Source organism: Echeneis naucrates, unplaced genomic scaffold (assembly GCF_900963305.1).
Source record: "Echeneis naucrates unplaced genomic scaffold, fEcheNa1.1, whole genome shotgun sequence".
NCBI lineage: Eukaryota > Metazoa > Chordata > Actinopteri > Carangiformes > Echeneidae > Echeneis > Echeneis naucrates.
In genome coordinates this window covers 360,826-376,402 of record NW_021780168.1, presented here as the reverse complement: position 1 = coordinate 376,402, position 15,577 = coordinate 360,826, and the positions used below count along the sequence as shown (strand labels likewise).

Sequence of the window (15,577 nt, the reverse complement as noted above, 5' to 3'; positions counted from 1 at the left end):
GTTTCTCGTAAAACTGAATCTGACTGAAATCAATACAGAGAGAGAAAATTGTTGGAATGATGTCCTGTTGTAATGAAGCTTTTTGTTGTGTTTGTGTGAAGGTGGAGGCTCAGCTATGAATCAGTGTGAGGACAGAGAGGAGGGAGCCCCTCCCTCTAAAACCACTCTGTGTGGGGAACATGAGAGTCAGACCAAAGCTCAGAGGTGAGATGAGGATCTCTAACTGTCCATCTGTCAGAGCTCAGCACTCAGATCACTGCTCCATCATTATTCACTCTCACTGTCACTTAGGTATTTTACTGCTGCTGATTTGTTTTTTGCCAATATAAAAAAATATATAAATTAAGATGAAAAACTAAATCACAAAATAAAATGTGATTCGTGGTTATACAAATGAAAGCTGGATTTATTTTAATTTAAACAGATCATGTAATGATGTTTCTTGGTTGTTATTTATTTTCATGTAAACTGTTTTTTTCTAGCAACCAGAAGTCAAGACCAGATTCTCCTGAACTGAGCTGTGTGTCCATAAAGAGTGATTGGTCTATGGATGACTTTATCAAAGAAAAAAGGTAAAAGCTGATCATTTGTTGTTGTTTGACCCATTAAAGGTATCAAAGCTTGTCTATCAGTTTCTCTGCTGTTCATAGAAAACTCCTGGAACAAACTGTGTGTTTGTGTCTTTTCTCCTCAGAGTTCAGTCTGACAAACATCATCACGCAGACCTGGACTCCATATTTATGGTGTGTAAATGTTCATCCAGTGACTACAACAGACACAAACAAAGACTTTAGTTTGAAGCTGCACTCTTTAGACCAGTAGAGCTTTACTCTGTGACAGACAGGAGTTGAATTGGGATTGAACAGGTTTGGGGTGGGAGAGAGTGGGAGAGGACTGGGAGTTGTAGTTCACCACAGAGCAATAATCCATCAGCCTCAACAGATATGTTCTGTATGAATATGGTCTGTTGGAGACTTTTACAAAACATTTCTGCTCCTTCTTGTTCAACTACAGTGAATCTTAAAGAAAAGTTTATTTAGTTCGAACCCCGGTCTTCCGCGTGACAGGCGGAGATACTGTCCACTATACTAACAAGGAGCTGGACAGAGAAACATCACGTGATGTAACTAAAGGAGAATAAAGTTATTTCCTCCCAGTTTCTATCCAGAATCATCATCAGCACAGCTTCTGTCAGGAACATCTGTTTGTTGCTGACAACTGACAACATCTGGATTACAGATGACACATCAGACTGATATTATCTGTGTCATGGTGTTCAGAGATTTCAGCAGCTCACATCCAACACAGAGACTCTGAGCAGGCCCACCTGGTCTTAGACCCAGACCCAGACCCAGACCTAAATCCAAACCCAGGAGACAGAGGTTGAGTGAGTCAGTGAGGAAGAAGCTGCGCGTTCTCCTTCAACAGTTTGATCTGAGGAAAAGTCACTTCCTCTTTTCAGGAATCAACTTCTACCATCTGTCCACTAGATGGAGATAACTGAGCATCAACTTAAAAACCCTCCGTTCTTCCATGTGTGAAGTATAATACCAGTGAATTAAACAAAGATCGTCCCTGGGTGGGCTCGAACCACCATCCTTTCAGTTAACAGCCGAACGTGCTGACCGATTGCGCCACAGAGACAAGTTGACCAGTTCCTGTTACAGCCTGCTGTTCCAGCTATAATTATCCTAAATGTTGCTCCTTTTGTGTCTGACAGAGATCCTGCCTGTTTGGGAGAGCGTTACATTAAAGATTTAAAGGTCCCTGTTTCAATCCTGGGTTTCAGCAGCTGTTGTGGGTCCTTTTGTTCGCTCTCCCAAATGAGCTATTTCAGCACAGCACACAGTAGAAATGACTTCTCATTATGGCTTCCATGACCTGGAAGTGGAACTAAAGGTGTGTCCCTATCACCGGCCTTGATAATGATAACTGAGCACCAGTGAGTGCTCTCCTCCTCTTAGATGAGTACGAACAACAGCACTCAGCTGTGTCATATTTTAAGGCTGTGCAGATAACAGAGATTCTCAAACATGCTGCATCTCTCCCCAAATGGGAAACTTGGTCCATGAAAACAACTGGGAAACCCCAAAGGATTTCTAGTCCATCGCATTAACCACTCGGCGACAACAACCACAGGTAGGAAAGCTCCTTTGACTCAACATTTTCCAGCCTGGATAGTTTCCTCCTCAAAGGACAGGGCACCTTCTTGTTGTGATTGATGCCCACATTCTCCACAAGACTTCAGCTCTTTGGAGATACAGCAACAAGTGAACTAAACACAGCAGGTCTCTGGGTGGGCTTTGGAGGCTTTTGGTAAACAGAAGCAGGACTGTTGTTGTGTACGGAGCTTTGACTGTTACCAAACTGTTACCTTAACAGGTGAAGGTTCATTCTGATGGAATGAACTGTTTCTACACAAGCTGCATGAATGTGACACAGAGCTCATGTTTAAAGTATTTTTCTTCAGCACTCTTATTGTGTATGGAGCTCTGACTGTTGACATAAGTGCAGGCGACCTAAATTCAGCAGCATCATCAATGTCCTCATCTCATCCAAAAGGCTTCATCAGACAGATCGGTGTTGCAGGAGCTCAGAAGCTATCTGGTTAGCTAATGCTGCCAGCCCATGCAGGGGATGTAGCTGAGTGGTAGAACATGCACTTCCCATGTGTAAGTGTTTCCTATCTACAACATCTTACATTATGAACGAGGCACTGCTGGGATTTGAACCCAGGATCTCCTGTTTACGAGACAGGCGCTTTGACCAGCTAAGCCACAGCACCACGCTGACGTACATGTATATACAGAGGATCAGATTGATCATACACTACAACATCTCACATCCACAGCACTCTACTCAACTGTTCTTAAACAACATTTAGTAGACATGATTAGCAGAGTCCTCCTTGGAAACTTAAGTTTGTTACATCTAACTCAGCTGTACTCAGTCAGCCTGTACAGATGATTCAGTAACAGCTGAGTTATCTTTAGTCCAACAACTGCTGTCCATTTCTACCACAGGGAGCCACAGGCTTTAGAGTTTTCAGTCCTAACCCTTGATTGTCAAGCAATCATATTCCCATTTTATGCAGATTTTTCATCCACAACACACACACAGCAATCTTGAATTGTTTAATTAAATCTAAAACTGTTATGAATGACAGATTTAGAGTGCAAAAGATTACACCATGGACCGTCCAATTTTTTACTGTATTTGTATTTTTACTTTTATCATTTAATATGTTTTGCTGCGTTTCAACTCGTTAACGCTTTAAGCTACAGAAAGAACAAGAGCAGTCGCACCACACAAGCATTTCAAAATGCTTTATATTAGTTTATTCGTATCTTTAGCTCAGATGTAGCAAAGCGCAACAATGCTGTAAATAAGGAACTTTCCTATTTTGGTTACTTGGAACATTTGGTGCAGTAGGCAGCACGTCAGTCTCATAATCTGAAGATCGTGAGTTCAAGCCTTATATGGGGCACAGCTTTAGTTAATAATGAGAATTTAGTGGTTGGGACTAGAACCTCAGTTCCTTTAACATGCTTCGATGATATATTAGACTTCTATGGACCATTTCACCGCTCTGCATAGACAAGTATAAAGAATGACACAACAGGTGTCATCTCACTATTTTCCAGTTTAAATGCACAACAGCAGCATCCAGCTTCTCTGTCAGAGAGTTGTGAAGTTCTGTCTCTGCATCAACACCATGAACCACAAAATTATCATTGCAATCTCTGGACAAGAGAAACAGTAATTTCTTGGTTGTTGCTGATCCACTGACCTCCTTGACCTCCTTCATTTTGTAACCTCTGCCATGAATCAATACAAAAAAACCAAAGACTTGCTGTGTTTAGTTCACTTGTTGCTGTATCTCCAAAGAACTAAAGTCTTGTGGAGAATGTGGGCATCAATCCCACTACCTCTCACATGCTAAGCGAGCACTCTACCACTTGAGCTAATTCCCCCACCATGCTAGCATGCAAGCTAAGCTTTGAGAAAAGGCCGCTTTAACAACATCAACAGGTTTCAAAGCTATTTCGACAGAGTTCAATATAATTCATTTGCCACTCATGTACATGAATTCACATGCACACACACACACAACTTCATGTTGAGGAGTTTGGTCTCTGGTTATCTACTTCTTTTTTACATGTTCATTTTGGAATACATTTTCAGTGCCCAGTTTTATTTTCACTTTTGACTGCTTTTCACAGGAGACAAACTTTGTTAAAGCAGCCTGTGTTTAAATCCCAGCAGTTCCTTGTAGGTGAAGTCAAATGTTGTTGAAATAAACTACTTTTGGGTTTTCATCAGCTGTAGGTCACAATGATCAATATTAAAAGAAATAAACACTTGAAATATGTCACTGTGTGTAATGATGTCATAAAATATATTATTTTTACTTTCTGAATGGAATAAAATGAAATAAATCAAATTATATTATTTCAGTGTAATCACATGCACCTGAAATGTCTTTCTTTAGTCTGTCAGCAATTCATTTTGGAATAGGTCAGGAATCAAAAAGTGGTTGAATATATTTATCTTATAGCTTTTTGAAGGAATTAAATAGTTCTGTTTCATCCCTTTTACAGTGATTAGTAATCTGTCACTGATTCCATTTTAAAGTAACTTCCCCAACACTGTACGACGGTGCTGACTGCTACAATAATGCTGCCTTTAATCGAAGTTTAGGAACATTTGATGAAAGAATACATTTTGATGATGATTGGAAATGTCTGTTTATTGTTTATCACTTATTAGGATCCCCGTTAGCTGTCACTGAGGCAGCAGCTACTCTTCCTGGGGTCCAAATGAAAATGCACATCTGCAGTCAAACAGGTTCAGGTAGATGCAGAGTCCGACATTAAAACAAACCACTTTACCATCAACCTCAGCTGCAGTATACACATTACACTTCCATCACCAGATCCTCTGTATATAGATGTACTTCAGAGTGGTTCTGTGGCTTAGCTGGTCAAAGTACCTGTCTGCTGGGTTTGAATCACAGCAGTGCCTTGTTCATAATGTTAGATACTACAGATATAACAAGCTGGCAGTTGAAACTATTTGCCTCTGAAGACACCTGAACCTTAATCCAGCACGTTGGACTGCTCAGCCACTCCACCACCTTCACATTATGAGAAACCTCAAAGGTTTGGAGGAGAGAAGAGTATGTGACCATGACTGTCCTGTGAGCTTCATTCACAATATGGCATGTCCTCTACCACTGAGCTACATCCTCTTTGGACCTTTCCTGAACCACAGAGGCTCTGAGCTGCTGCAGCGGGTGAAAGGAGAAACTGTTTCATGAAGCCTCCTCTCTGCTCAGGGTTGGATCACTGTTTTGGGTGGAGTGGAGTTACTGTTATATGTAGTCACTATCCCACTAAATCAGAAGACAGAGGTTCCACCGAGACCTGAACTCAGATCACTGGATTCAAAGTGCAGAGTGCTAACCATTACACCATGGAACCACAGGACTGTTAGCTGATCTTTATCAAAGGTGCTGGCTCGAGGTTCCAGTGTCGAGGGATGTCATTGATGGAGCCAAACCGTCTCCACTTCTTATATGGTGAATGTGTGCTCTGTGTTTTTTTTTCTTTTGCAAGAAAATGTAAAATAAAATAAAATTTAAAAGTGAGCTGAAAGAAAAGGACCTGTTCTGTCTTAAGTGTTACTGGTGACTTTTTGTGTGTGTGGGGGTGTTTTGTTTTGAATTTCTGATCTTTGTTGTCCATAAAGAAAGGCATTAACAAAGCCCCACCTGTCATGTCTCTATTCCCCACCAGTGGGGTGGAGCCCACACTTTAAGAACGGCAGCCCTATAAGCATCCAACAGCATCACTGAGTCAGGAGCAGCACAGTGAAAACTGTACACATTACTGGAGAAAGTGATAAATGACATTCTGCATGTTTTCCTGTAAATCAGTGCTGCTGAAAAAGACAAAGACAGTGAAGGAACATCCAGTGTGTTAGAACAGCAGAGGATGGTTTTGATCCATCAACCTCTGGGTTATGGGCCCAGCACGCTCCTGTTGCACCACTCTACTCATAGCAGGCTGTGCTGCAGTCTCTTCTGGATCCGTGCTGTGCTGTGACCCAGCTTCTTTGTCTGAGGGCCCTCTTAGAAAAGATCCTTATTGCTGACTTTGTTTTGCTTTAAGTCACATCTGTCCTCATTCAACTGATTCATCAATTAAATGTTGGTAGAAAATGTTGGTTTGTTTGGCACCTTGACATTTCCTGAATAGCTTTTTATCTCTCATTAATTAAAAAAGACAGTCTTCTAAAGGACACACCACAGGTACTAAAATCCAGGATTGAACCAGGGACTCTACCAACTGAGCTATTTCAGCACAGCACACAGTGGAGACATGTTTGGTGTGTAGCACAACACAACTACACAGCTCAGCTATTTGTTGACTGACAAACACAACAGCAAGCTCTAACTCAGACAGTTACAATTATTCCTTTCTACATAAATGCTTTTCTTTGGGGTTGTCCTGCTCAGAAATTCAGTAAAAATTATGATGATTTGCAATTTTAAATAGATTTCTTCAGATCAGCTACAACAACACAACCCTGATCCCTAATCACTGCAGTTAACAGTCCTCTCACCATATGCTAATGGTCCTCATGAATTTAAGAGGATCGTTGTCTGTTCCTGATGGACTAAATGTGTTCTTCATTACAAACCATTACCAAGACCATTGAACCCGCCCGAACAAAGTAGGCAGGCAGCTGTGGGAGTGGTTTCATTCAGGTAGAAGATAAATTCAGGTAAAAGCCTGAAAGGGAGTGAGTTCAGTGTGAATTGACAAAAACAACAGTAAATCTTGGAGCCATGTTTTCTTCAGATCTAACTCGGATCACTCCAATCAGAGACACTCATGAAGTCTTTGTGCATAAGTGCTTCTCTTTGGGGTTGTCCTGGATGGAAATTGGACAAAAAAGATGAGGAATGCAATTCCTTATTTTCTTCAATCACCAGGACAACAAGTTTTATCAATTCATCAATTGGGGGCAAAGAAAGTAGTTTGAAAGTCACAAATGTTACCTTAACTTGAGCACTAACTTGACTGTTGAATTCAGTAAGTGCTACTTGTTGGGGCAGTGCTGACTGACAAAGACAACAACTTCTTCTTAAAATGCAACAATGATCATTTCAAATAAAAAGACGGAAGATTTCCTTTTGTACATGTGCTTCTCTTTGGGGTTGTCCTGGATGGAATTTGAACAAAAATTAATACATTTCGTCAGATCAGCTGAATTAGTGCATTTGTCACCAACGTTTCCCTAAATGAAGCACAGACTTGTGTTCTGAGAGCAGTAAGTGCTATTTGTTGGGGTGATGTTGGTGATTTCAGAAGTCAATCACAAGTCAGCAAGTTTTATCAATGATATGGAGGGTGGAGGGTTAAGAAAGTAGTTAGAAAGTCACAAATGTTACCTTAAAGGGCAAATTACAGGTTAATGACCACATTGAATCAATGTTTAAAAAAATAATATAGGAAATGTTTTGATAAAGTGTCTCATACTGGTAATATCCGCATATTCGCTCCACACAAACAGGACTGGCAGTCTTTGTCCCTCAGCTGGAAAGTGAAGGAGCTAAAATGTCCACAGCAGAAGTCCTGCGGGGTTTTGTCACCGACAGACTCGCCGCCGCCTGCCGGGAGATCTTAGCGGCCGTGGACAGAATGGTAGCCGGATATGGGGAGGAGGCTTCGGGCTTCAGGCAGGAGATCGACCGGCAGAGGAGCCAGCTGGAGCTGCTGCAGCCCCGAGTCCTGATCCACAAAACGGGTTGGTTGTTTTTATGAGTGAGAAAGGCTGAGGACTGTATTTGGCAGATGTAGAATGAAGCAGCTGGAGGAATAACTGTGTTCATATTGTAGCGAATAAAGAGGATTCATTATTGAATCGTTTCCTCCAGATGTTCAGCAGCTGATGGTGAAAAAAGAGGTTCCTACTGAGTTCACCTCCAGTCCGGATCCGGAGGATTCAGAGAGTCCAGTCCTTAAACAGGAACAGGAGGAGGACCAGGTACCAGGACTGGAGGAGACCAGGAACCCTGTGAGGCCGTTTCAGGTGAAGAGTGAGGATGAAGAGATGAATGAACCGGCCAGGAGCTGTGATCCACAGAGTCCTCTTCAACCAGATCCAGATCCAGAGGAAGAGGCCTCAGACTCCTCTGATAGTGAAATCAGTGAGAATGATTCTAATGAAACCAGAGTGGCCCAGTTAGATGTGAAAATAGATGAAGGTGATGTAAATGTTAGAAGATGTGACAGCAGTGAAAAACCATTCAGCTGCCCTGAGTGTGGGAAAACATTTAAAAAAAAGTGGGATCTGAAGATTCACAAGGTAGTCCACACAGGGGAGAGACCCTTCAGCTGTGATGTTTGTGGGAAAACATTTAAACTAATGGAAAACCTTAAAAAACACATGGTAGTCCACACAGAAGAGAGACCCTTCAGCTGTGATGTTTGTGGGAAAATGTTTAAACTAACGCGAAGCCTGAAATCACACATGGCAGTCCACACAGAAAAGAGACCCTTCAGCTGTGATATTTGTTGGAAAAATTTTAAACTAAAGGCAATCCTTAAAATACACATGAAGGTCCATACAGAAGAGAAACCCTTCAGCTGTGATGTTTGTGGGAAAACATTCAAACTAAAGAAAAACATTAAACCACACATGAAGGTCCATACAGAAGAGAAACCCTTCAGCTGTGATGTTTGTGGGAAGACATTTAAAGAAAAGGGAATACTTAAAATACACATGAAGGTCCATACAGAAGAGAAACCCTTCGGCTGTGATGTTTGTGGGAAAAGATTTAAACTAAAGAAACACATTAAACCACATATGAAGGTCCATACAGAAGAGAAACACTTCAGCTGTGATGTTTTTGGGAAAACATTTAAATGAAAGAAAAGCCTTAAATCACACATGGAGGTCCATACAGAAGAGAAACTGTTTGGTTGTGATGACTGTAAAGAAAAAGACCAAAGTTTCTGACTGCAGGATCTTTGCTGGTTGACCAAAAGTAAACTGTAACTTGATTGGTCTTTGTTTTTTTTTTGCTTTGCTTTGTTGTTTTTTTGTCCTCGCTCATTTGTGTTTGGGTCAGTGACATATATACCAGAAAAAAGTTTTTTTTTTTTTATAGTTTGGTGTAAAAGGAATTGAACTTGTGTATTATTTTCTAAAGACATTTAGAGATTGTTGAATACAGACCTAATTCAGGATAATTCTACGCAGAACAGCAGGTTGCACAGAGCAGCCTCTCTGTTTCAAACTTTTTTGTGTTCATGTTTTTGTTTATTGTTCATTATTTTCACACTTTGGTTCCATTTTTTCTTGTCTCAATCTGATGTTCTTTTGATTTAGGCTCCATGAGTGTGACTGAGTGTTTTTTTTCCATTTGTGTTTCCTTCCTCTACAATAGTGTAATGGTTAGCACCACGAATGGCTCCACAAGGCTAGCTCTTTGTTGGAGGTGAAGCCAAGTGACTTCAACATCCCTCCCTAAAGCCAACACTGACTTCATTTGGACTGTGCTCACCAACAGAGTTGCCAGATTGGGCTTCATTGGGCAGACAAGATGAGAATTGGGCTGCTTGTGAATACGTGTGCAGCTCTTTGTTTAAATATTGTCAGCAATGTTACAGAACAAACTAAAAGCACATTGTCCAAAAAAAGATTTATCTCAGCTTATTCCCCACGCTGTTGGTCAGTAGCTTGGAAGGCAGCTATGCTGACCACGATACCACCATCACATGAAAAGAACATGAGATTTAACAGATTCTCTCCTTGTGAATCAAGGAGACTAGACCAGAGACCTTCCATCCTTGTTTCTACACACATAGATTGCTGAAAGGGAAACTGCTTCCGCACAACAGTTCTTGGGTTCAGTTCCCGGCCTGGAGCTGCATGTAGGGTGGAGCCAGGTGATCAGAATGAGAATGCAACTTTAAGGAGGAGATTGAAGTTGTTCTTTGGGTATTCAGACAGGAAGTGTCATTTCTCCTAACATGTAGCATGATTCTTGGACGTCAGGAGTGAAGGCAGTAACTCCAACAGTTCATCCAATATGACCACGACTGTGGCAGCAAAATGAAGAAGCATGAAAGAAGCACGTGTTGTGACTACAACAGACCGTTGTTGGCAGGATTTAAAACCGCCCGGGGAACCCACAATGGAAAGTCCATCAACTCAACCACTCGGCCACAACAACCACACACACCGGCGCCAGCATTACTCAGCATTTTCCAGCCTAGATAGTTTCCTCCTCAAAGGAAACAGCACCTTCTTGTTGTGAGGAAGCACAGCTTCCAACTCTTTTTGAGGGAATTATACTGGAGATGACAAACCTGGAGGGGAAGCGTGTGTTTGGGGACATCTGGAGAGAATTGGACTTGGTAGACCTCCAAACCTACCTGGGAAGTAATACAGACAAACCAGGTTCAGTCCAAATAGTTCCAGCTTTGTTGTTGCTTCTGTCGGCAGAACTCAAAGGTATCTGGCAGGACCATGATTGTCTTTGGAGCTTCATGAACAGAGTGCACTCTACTGTGGAGGTCATGACAAAAAAGTGGGAGGAGTCTTTGATCTCTGTGATGTCATTAGGACCTTTGTGACATCACAGAATCAGCATCTCCTTTGATGGTTACTGATGGAACAGGAAAAGGAGATGCTCTTTGCTCTTTTTCCCCTTTCAGTGTTAATTTACAAAAACAACAATAAGTCTTGGAGCCATGTTTTCTTCAGATCTAACTCAGATCACTCCAATCAAAGACACTGATGAAGTCTTTGTGCATAAGTGCTTCTCTTTGGGGTTGTCCTGGTTGGAATTTGGACAAAAAACATGAGGAATGTCATTCCTTCCTTTCTTCAATCACCAGGACAGCAGGTATTATCGGTGATATGGGGGGTGAGGGTTGAGGAAGTAATTTGAAAGTCACAAATGTTACCTTAACTTGAGCACTAACTTGACTGTTGAATTCAGTAAGTGCTACTTGTTGGGGCAGTGCTGACGGACAAAGACAACAACATCTTCTTAGAATACAATACGGATCATTTCAATTATGAAACACAGACGACTTCCTTTTGTACAAGTGAGTACAAGGGAGACACACAGAGACTGAACAGGCTGATCAGGAGAACAGGCTCTGTGGTCGGCCTGACTCTGACGGTTGTTTGCTTTCATGGACCAAGTTTCCCAGGTGGGCAGCTACAGAGCATGTTGGAGAATCTCTGTAATCTGCACAGCCTTAAAATATGACACAGCTGAGTGCTGTTGTTTGGACTCATCTAGCAGAGAAAACTTTTTTTATGGCACAATCTAGCACAAAGGAACTGTACCACTTCAGGTCCATTCAGAGAACATGGCGGGCTGGGTGACACCATCACCAGAAATTAAAATGTGTAATATCTATAAAACCGTAGGAGTACAAATGAACGGTACCATTTCGGGTCCATTTTGAAGAAGAAACATTTTTTCTAACCCTAAAAGAAAATCACCACAGGCTCGTTGGTCTAGGGGTATGATTCTCACTTTGGGTGCGAGAAGTCCCGGGTTCAAATCCCTGACGAGCCCTGTATCTGATGTGTCTATTAGTTTGTTTGCACGACTTTGGTAGCTGTGACAGTATCTCCAGGAGTAAAATTATTAAATTGCGTCGTCTTTTTAATTGTCAATCTCTAGATTATATCAGAGGCCCTTTATGGTGCATATACTTGTCTTTATTTGCATTTGCCACCATGACATCAAAGACCCATTTTTTCTCATGGCCTCCACCACAGAGTGCACATTCACCTCACTTTGGTCTGTCCATGTTGCAGCCTGCTGTTCTTGGTAGAATTATCATAAACGTCAGACCATCTTGAACTATCTCGAAATATCCTTGAAACCTGTTTAAGGTTAATTCAAAGGTTATCTGGATGGACTGCATCCGCTTTCAAAGCTGTTGTCAGATCTTTCTGTTTTTTCTACACAACTCCAATACCAGTTAGTCAGCAAAATATGATGAGCCAAGTCCACTGTGACAAATAACAAAGGATTTTCTTTAGCATAAAATAAACTGTCACATTAATGTCCTGAATGTGCTGTGTGTAAATAAAAATTGAAACCCGTTATGTCAAGCCGTCTCTTATCACTAAGATCATTGGCTGGAATCAGAAAAACGGCTGACAGTTTGAGATTCAAACCAACAACCTTCTTATTGTGGGACCAGTTCCTGTTACAGCCTGCTGTAACAGGAACTGGTCAACGTGTCTCTGTGTCGCAATCGGTCAGCGCATTCGGCTGTTAACCGAAAGGATGGTGGTTCGAGCCCACCCAGGGACGGTCTTTGTTTAATTCACTGGTATTATAGTTCACAGCAGCCGATGCTCACGTGCTGAATCCCCATACTGGCCAGCTGCTACTTGAAGTAGTTTAGGAATTTGTAACAGAATCCTTTTCACTGACAACACCACAGTCACAAGTTGAACCCATGTAGCAACCACCTGGGTGAAAACAGCAGCTGGTGTTTGCTGATGATGACTCAGGGCGTTTCTTTAAATGCTAAGGTTAAGGTAACAATTGTGACTTTCAAACTAATTCAGATGTTCTTAACCCCCACACCCTAAAAACTGATAAAACTTGTGATTGTGATTGACTTGTCTTATCCACTGGAATTATAGTGGACATGTGGAACCCCAAGATTTGATCTGGAGAAGGTGTATGACCGGGTTCACAGGGATGTTCTGGAGTATGGAGCCATCCCATCATTATATGACAATAAGCTTCCCTTTCCCCGAGACAACTACAAGGTGTAACAGATGTACAGCTGTGGTGAGGACGGGTTACAGGTCTGTAGCTGGAGGACTTTGGCACCATCGACTGCAGGATGTTCCAAAGGGAGACATGAAGACTATGCAGTTACCTGATTGGTCAGAGAGTTTTAATGGAACTCCTGTTCCAGTTACATGAGTTTATCACAACAACCTTAAAACAGGTGCTGCTGGGATTTGAACCCAGGAGCTCCTGTTTACTAGACAGGCGCTTTGACCAACTAAGCCACAGCACCACTCTGATGTACAGAAATGTACAGAGGGTCTTAAAATATTCCAACATAAGTAGCTGACCATCATGACTCTAACAAGACATGTGCTTTGACCAGCTAAGCCACAGCAGCACTGCAACACTCATCTATATACAGAGGATCTGGTGATGGAAGTGTAATGTGTATACAGTTGAGGTTGATGGTAAAGTGGTTTGTGAGCCTGTTTGACTGCAGATGTGCATTTTCATTTGGACCCCAGGAAGAGTAGCTGCTGCCTCAGTGACAGCTAACAGGGATCCTAACAAGTGATAAACAATAAACAGACATTTCCAATCATCATCAAACTGGATTTTTTTTTTAAATGGCTTATGATCTACAGATGTCTCCCATGACACTGGAGCCTGACAGCTAAATCAATTATCTGTCTGATGAAACCTTCTGGATGAGATGAGGACATTGATAATGCTGCCTGTCCTCACTAGCTCCTCCTCTGTGGTGACCCCCAAACAGGACACAACCTCAGTATCATGACAAGTCATGCTGCTGAACAATTAATGTTACAAGGATTCATTTCAGCTTCACTTTAACAGATTGGATTCATACATTTATGTGACACACAGTCAGGTCATGTCCTCTTTCTGTAGATCAAATTGTTGCAGAGTCAGAATGAATAGTCAATGGTGGAGGTCATGCGAAAAAGTGGGAGGAGTCTTTTATGTCATGGTGGCATGACAGAATCTTATTTTTTTTCAACAAGATACCAACTTTCTTCCAAAACCAGGTGAGGCTTGAACTCACAACCTCGGCATCACTCTGCAGGTTACTGTCATATAAGTACCGCGCTAACCGATTGCGCCACTGGAGCCTGTGACGTAGCCCTCCTGACACGTTCTGTGAAACAAACTCTTCCACCTGAAATGGCTCAGTTGGGAGAATGTTGGACTGAAAATCGAAAGGTCCCTGTAAACAGCCCTTTTTATGTGGACATGCACTAATCTAACCCGGGCCGCGGCAGTGAGAGTGCCGAATCCTAGCCACTAGACCATCAGGGAGTGTCTGGACACCAATACAACCATTTTTATGGACTTAACTTCCATCGAAGGTGAGCATTTCAAATCAGAGCGGGTTTTTAACCTGACGCAGCTGTAGCTGGACAGAATAGTTTAGTTTTTACTTTTGATTGCACATCCGGTGCCAGTAGATGCACCGGTCAAGATTTTTGATGACTGAAAAGTTGTCCCCCTCAGAAAACATCTGACTGCAGTGTCAGATGTGGCACATTTTTCAATCATCTGTACTTTTCAGTAAAAACACTTTCCCTGACCGGGAATCGCGGTGGTGAGAGTGTCGAATCCTAGCCACTAGACCACCAGGCAGCGTGTAGACAAAATACCTTTGTCCCAAAACCGCAGTAGAGGTGAAAGAAAATCTGTCATTTCACACAGTGAAGGTTCCAATGTGAAACCTTAACCTGTAGACAACCTGTTTTGTCCACTCCACACGTGTGAGCAAGTTCAAACTCTGAGCCTCCATGTGATCTTATCACATCGTGGTCATTGTGTATTGGAATGACTGGACTCACTTTGATGGGCAAATTTTTCAGCTTCTGTCGTCAGAATGGCTGAGCATTCTAAGGTGCTGCGTTCAGGTCGCAGTCTCCCCTGGAGACTCCAGGACAAGTATCAAACATGACGAGGAGGCCGAGTGATTAAGGCGATGGACGGCTAATCCGTTGTGCTCTGCATGCGCGGGTTCGAATCCCATCCTTGTCGGTGGTTGCGTTAGTCTTTCCATGTTGCAACAACAACATACAGTACATACAAACACAAATGTTACCGAGTGTTATTTTCCCATTTGTTTTTACTTCTTCTACGATACAGATACAGACGGTTTCAGAGAACAACTGCAGAGATGACCCTTTCAAACCCACGCCTCCAGAGGAGACTGCGACCTGAGCGCCAGCTGCAGAAGGATTGTCCGGGGAAGTGTTGGAGAAATGTTCGAGGCCACAATCACGTACACAAAGTCTGAAATTCGTCAGACAATCAGCGTCATGGATTCTTCCCCCAGCGCCAACATTTCCAACATTTGACCAATCACGGAAGCCTGTTGATAGTGCAACACTCTGATCTCTCAATTATCCACTCAGCTTGGAGCAATTTATCCTGTGTAGTCATCCTACCAAATTACCAAAGTGAACACAAGTGTACATGGGATGACAAAACAGCAGCCATTGAAGTCCACTTAAAGGCAAACTCCTAATGTTTTGGCCTCTTTTTTTAACTCACGTCAAAACATCATAATGAAGTTATGTCAAGTACATATAGAGCAGGTCTAGACCAAACTCTTATTAAAATTATTTTGAGAGCCGTGAAGAGGAGGGGTTCCAGGTCAGTATCTGGAGGATTTTGCAGATGATGTGCTCCTTTCAGCACCATCAGCCTGAGAACGACAGCACTCATTGGATCGGTTCACAGCTGAGTGTGAAGCAGCAGTGGAGCAGTGGAAGAGTGCTG

The 15,577-nt window shown here is 42.2% G+C and overlaps 4 non-coding genes across 4 annotated transcripts; 2 read left to right on the top strand and 2 right to left on the bottom strand.

The window, feature by feature from the left end:
• Nucleotides 1-2,711: 2,711 nt before the first annotated feature.
• On the bottom strand, nt 2,712-2,785 carry trnat-cgu (transfer RNA threonine (anticodon CGU)). Its single transcript has one exon. It is a non-coding gene; the product is annotated as a tRNA-Thr (tRNA).
• Nucleotides 2,786-11,539: 8,754 nt separating this feature from the next.
• On the top strand, nt 11,540-11,611 carry trnap-ugg (transfer RNA proline (anticodon UGG)). The gene has a single exon. It is a non-coding gene; the product is annotated as a tRNA-Pro (tRNA).
• Nucleotides 11,612-12,287: 676 nt separating this feature from the next.
• trnan-guu (transfer RNA asparagine (anticodon GUU)) lies at nt 12,288-12,361 on the top strand. The gene has a single exon. It is a non-coding gene; the product is annotated as a tRNA-Asn (tRNA).
• Nucleotides 12,362-13,011: 650 nt separating this feature from the next.
• On the bottom strand, nt 13,012-13,085 carry trnat-agu (transfer RNA threonine (anticodon AGU)). Its single transcript has one exon. It is a non-coding gene; the product is annotated as a tRNA-Thr (tRNA).
• Between the last annotated feature and the right edge of the window lie 2,492 nt (nt 13,086-15,577).